The sequence below is a fragment of the Peromyscus californicus genome, unplaced genomic scaffold (assembly GCF_007827085.1).
Source record: "Peromyscus californicus insignis strain IS unplaced genomic scaffold, ASM782708v3 Scaffold_6__1_contigs__length_162567912, whole genome shotgun sequence".
Classification (NCBI taxonomy): Eukaryota; Metazoa; Chordata; class Mammalia; order Rodentia; family Cricetidae; genus Peromyscus; species Peromyscus californicus.
Window position 1 is genome coordinate 81014749 of NW_026294584.1, and position 5815 is coordinate 81020563.

A 5815-nucleotide genomic window follows, 5' to 3' on the forward strand; every position below is an offset into this window, starting at 1 on the left:
GAGCAGTAGAAATATAACTAACACAACTATAAATAACTAGTGTTGCTATGGAGCTCAGGCTGACTTGGAACTTGAATTGATCCTTTTGCATCAGCCTCAAGAGTGCTGGGATTGGAAGTGTGTGTCCAAACTATTCAATGGGGAAAAATAGTCTCTTCAATAAATAGTTACAAGACAGTTAGGTATCGACATAGAGGGTAGTGAAGTTCAGTCATGGAAGACTGTGACTCTAGCTTACTCAGGAGGCTGAGGCAGAGGATAATCAGGGACCACCACCATCATGGGACAGGTAAGAGCCTGTGTCCAAAAAAAAAAAAAAGCCTCACCACTACAAAAGAAAGTAAAAAAAAAAACAACAACAACAAATAAAACCCCAGCACTGGGTATGTGGTGCTTATTCCAAGTATTTATACTATTGGTTGATATAAATATTATTGATTTAGATTAGATCAGTGATTTTCATAGGGTAGTGTTCTTTTCTCCTAAGTATGGAGTTTTATCCTCATCCTTGGATTGATTTTTTTTTATTTTTATTAAATTTGTTATTTATTTACTGAAAAAAAGAGGTGTGGGAGAGAACATGTATCACAACATGCAAGTGGAGACCAAAAGACTGCTTGAGGGAGTCAACTCTCTCCCTCCACCATGTGGGTTCTAGGAACTAAACTCAGGTCATGAGGCTTGGCAGCAAATGCCGCTGTCTACTAAGCTCTCTCTTTAGCTCTGCAACTTATCAGGTAAACTTTAATATTTTTCTACTTTCTTCAATAGAAATATATTCAGAGACTAGCTCTCATTTTTTAGAACACGAAGAAGTTATCATTTTGGAACTGGTTGTAGTGTCACACACCCTTAGTCCAGCACTCAGGAGACAGAGGCAGATGGATCTCTGAGTTGGAGGCCAGCTTGATCTACAAAGCAAGTTCCAGATCAGCCAGGTCTACACTGAGAATGACTGTTTGAAAAAAATGAAAAGAAGGAGGTATTATTTTTGCAGAATTCGTGATTCTTGGCTTCAAGCCACAGAAATTGACTCTGATTGGCGTTAACAGAAGCTTATCTGCAAAGCGATAGGCCTGAAGAGGTTAGAGTCAGGCTTTTAAAACAGGGAACAAGGAAGCTAGAGGTGGTGGCACACACCTGTCACCTTAGCACTGGGAACATGGGAAAAGGAAGACCGGAGTTCAGAGTCATCCTCAGCTATGTAAACATCACTAGAGCAGACTGGTCTACAGAAGACCCTGCGTCAAAGAAAGCAAACACTGGCTGCCGGAGGCTTGCCTCACTGCTTTACCTGATGAGACTAGTGCCGCCCAAGCACTGGCTCCTTATCTCACTCAGGCTCAGGTCAAAGATATAAAACTTGGTATGGACAGCTCTGCCCTGACACTTCAAGGTATAAACCTTTTAGGTGATGCTGTAGCCTTGAGAGTGGGGTCAAAGGGAAAAGCAGTGATTATGAACAGAGCTGGAGAAGTCCCAAAGTAAGAAAAGATAGTGTGACTGTTCCTGATATCACAAATGAAGAGCCTAGGGCTGACACAACACTGCTACTGATGTGGCATGCTCCACTGCACTCCACTGCTTTGAAAGGACCAGTAATATAGCTGGAATTATCTCCAGTCCTGCCCAGGCCCAAAGCTGCTCAGACCCAAATAAACACACAGATGCTTATTTTATTTAAACTGTTTGGCCTAATGGCTCAGGCTTCTTGCTAGCTAGATCTTACACTTAAATTAACCCATAATTCTTATTTATGTTTAGCCACATGGCTTGGTACCTTTTCCCAGTTCTGCCTTCACATCGTGCTTCCTCTGTGTCTGGCTGGTGACTCCTGACTCAGCCTTCCTCTTCCCAGAATTCTCCTCTCTCTTTGTCCCACCTATACTTCCTGCCTGGTTACTGGCCAATCAGCACTCTATCAACCAATCAGAGCAACACAACACAGCATACAGAGCAATATCCACAGCACAGTAAAGCAGCTAATACAGTGGGAATCAGAATATGCATCATGCTAGCTAGTGATGCTATAACTGCTGAACTTGAAAAGCAGTCTAAACCTGCAACAAATTGTTCAGATTGCTAAAATTTCTGCAAAGGGAGATCAAGAAATGGAAACACCATTTCTGATGCAGTGAAAAAGGTTGGAAGGAAGGGTTTCATCACAATGAAAGATGAAAAAACACTGGATAATAAATTAGAAGTTATTGAAGGCACGAAGTTGTATAGAAGATGTCTTGGTCACTGTTCTATTGCTGTGAGGAAACACCATGATCATGGCAACTCATATAAAAGAAAACATTTAATTCGGACTTGCTTAGAATTTCAAAGCTTTAGTCCATTATCACGATGGAGGGGACAATAGTGGCATGCAGGCAGACATGGTGCTGGGGAAGTAGCTAAGAGTTCTACATCCAGATCCACAAGCAGCAGGGAAAAAGACATGCTAGGAGGGACTGGCTTTGGCTTTTGAAATCTCAAAACCCACCTCCAGTGACACACTTCCTCCAGCAAGGCCACACCTCCTAATCCTTCTCAAGTAGTGCTGCCCCCTGATGATTAAGTATTCAAATGCATGAGCCTATGAAGGTCATTTTTATTCAAACTTCCACAAAAGACCTAGTTCCCCATATTTTGCTAACACAGTAAAAGGTCAGAAATGTGAATCCCAAGATGCCTACCTTCAGTTGAGTGAAAGAATATTTCTAGTGTTCTGTCCATTGTACCTCCTCTAGAAATTTCCAGTACTCACTGGGAGACCTTGGTCATAATTGCTAGGAATGTTAAAAAGAAAAACTCTAAGTACACTGGTTTTGAACAGGGTAAAATTTGGTCTTCAGGTTGCAGCCGTCAAAGCATCAGGACTTGGGGACAATAGAAAGAACCAGCTTAAACATATGTCTATTGCTACTGGTGGTGCTGTACTTGGAGAAGATGGGTTGAATCTAAATCTTAAAGATTTTCAAGCTCAGGACTTAGGGAAAGTCAGAGAGGTCATTGCCACTAAAGATGACAATGTTCAAATTGAAAAATGCATTGAAGAAATCACTGGGCAATGATACAGCTAGTGAAAATGAAGAGGAAAAGCTGAATGAATAGCTGAAATAGCTGTGCTGAAGGCAGAAGGAACAAGTGATATTGCTATAAATGAGAAGGAAGAGTTATAGATGCCCTCAGTGCTACACTAGCTGCTTTTGAAGAAGGTGTTGTTCTAGGAGGGAGCTGCACTCTGCCTTGATGCATTCCAGCCTTCTACTCATTAAAGCCTGCTAATGAAGACCAGAAAGTTGGTGTGCAAATTATTCAAAGAGTCCTGAAAATTCCTGTAGTGTCTATTGCAAAGAATCAGGTGTTGAAGGATATTTGATAGTAGAGAAATTCTGCAATTTCTCAGAATTGGTTATGATGCTATTCTTGGGAGTTTTGTGAACATGGTAGGTGTAGGGAGAAGTTTCTCAGTCCTGCCTAGCCCTACGCTCCAGATGAATCTTTCTCACCCAAGCTCTAGCAGCCGATTATAAAATAATTACTCAGAGGCTTATATTAATTACAAACTGTATGGTCTATGGCTCAGACTTCTTGCTAGCCAGCTCTTACATCTTAACTCAACCCATTCCTATTAATCTATGCATTGCCACGTGGCTTCATGGCATTACCTGTTCTCTCACATCTTGCTTCTCCTGGCAGCGGCTCACAGCAACTGCTCTGACCCTGCCTCCATCCTGTCCTGCTATAGGCCAATACAGCTTTATTTAATGGGAGCAACACATATTCACAGCATACAGAAAAACATTCCAGAGCAGGTAGGAAAGGAAATCATTGATCCAACAAAGACTATAAGAACTGCTTTACTGGCTGCTGTGGGGAAGCCTCTCTATTGACTGTAGCAGAACCTGCAGTGACAGAAATACCTAAAGAGAAGGAACCTAAGATGGGCACAGTGGGAGATGACATATCTGAATTCTCAAAACAGTACCTTGTCATTCCCTGTAACTGTGGCAGGAAACTCAAGGAAGCTCAAAGCAAACTGCTCACCAAGAATAATTTCCAAGAATTCAGTTGAAGAAAATGCCTAAAGGAAAGACTGGTCCATCCATCAGTTACTGGTTTCAGTTGACAGTATACAATGGTTTACCGTTGTCATTGTCCATGCCTATAGATAATTTATTTTGTATTTTTTAATAAATACATTTGTACATTCCTGGTACTAGGGGCAAGAACCATACTCCAGGGTCCTACTTTCAACTTAAATCACTGAGGCATTTCTACTCCAATTCTGTTACAGTTAGGATTTTTGTGCCTGCTGCCACCAGATGAAAAGTTCAGGAACAGATATCTATAGAGAGGAAGGACAATTGTGTACAAAATAGGGAAGTATCCAATTTTGTGACCTCTGTAAGAAAATTTTGTTTAAATTTTTCAAAAAGCAAAAATAAATACATCAACAGGGCTATCAGGGTAAGGCCATAACACCCAAAGTGTTATCCCTGAGCAAGAAGAATTTACCACAAAAAAATTATAAAAGACAATACCGGGAATGGGAATGTTCTAGGTTAAAGAAAATTAAATATTCCTTCTTTAACTTAATGAACACTATCAAGATGACTGGATGGGTAAAGACACTTGCCACTAAGCCTGGCAACCTGAGTTCTGCCCAGGACCCACGTGGTTGAAGGAAAAAACAACTCCTATAAATTGTCCTCCACCTCCACACATACACCACAGTACAGGTACACCCACACATGTACATACAAAATAAATAAATGATGTAATTTTTAAATAATTTCATGATAAGTGTATGCAGCGTATAATACTTGATTGGATCCAGACTTTAAAGACACCAAGAAAGTGATGAAGGGAAGGGAGGGGCAGAGGGAGAAGGCACACCAGGAAGCTATATAGCTCTATAAGGTCATTTGGAGATCAATTGAGGAAACTTGAATATAAACTATATATTTGAGCCTATTGTTATAGTAATGCTAAATGATTGAAAAGACAGTATTGAGCCGGGCGGTGGTGGCGCACGCCTTTAATCCCAGCACTCGGGAGGCAGAGCCAGGCGGATCTCTGTGAGTTCGAGGCCAGCCTGGGCTACCAAGTGAGTCCCAGGAAAGGTGCAAAGCTACACAGAGAAACCCTGTCTCGAAAAACCAAAAAAAAAAAAAAAAAAAGAAAAGAAAAGAAAAGACAGTATTGAGATTTTGTAGGAGAATGTTCTTGCTTTTCCAAGATACATGCTAGGACAGGGGAGCATAAATGTTCATGACAACATTTATTCCAAATGTTCAGGACAACAGTAACAACACACCCTTGAATGAGACATTAACTAAACCATTAGTAATCAAGAAGAAAATGGTTGTGTTCTAAATATTCTGGGTGTAAATGTCTGGCAACCAGAATGGACATTATAATATCCTTAGACTTTTGATCGTACTGTTGTCCAGAGAATATGTTTTATGTAAGGTGACCTTTTTCAAAAACTTTCTTTCTCAAAGTGAAATAATTTTAAAATGACTTCTTTGCAGTATAAGACGTAGCAAAGAAATACCAACCTAGTGCACAAATCTGGAAGTGTGCAGAGCAACATTCCAATTTCTTATTGGTCTCTTCCTTGTTAGTCAAGGATTTTGTGCAATCAAATCCTGTAATAAGCCAGACAAGTGAAGTAACTTGCTCTAAATATTTATCTATCACCTTGTGGCCAAAATGCATGAAAGAGTCAAGAGGAATCCGAAGGAGGCTCAAGGTGACATAAAGACAACCTTTTGTCAGGCACAGTGGGTGGCACAATCCTGCAGTACCAGCACTTGGGAAG

General features: G+C 40.7%; 1 pseudogene; it reads left to right on the forward strand.

Annotated features, from left to right (window-relative positions):
• The first annotated feature begins 280 nt into the window (after positions 1-280).
• LOC128099565 (60 kDa heat shock protein, mitochondrial-like) lies at positions 281-4063 on the forward strand (annotated as a pseudogene).
• Positions 4064-5815: the final 1752 nt, after the last annotated feature.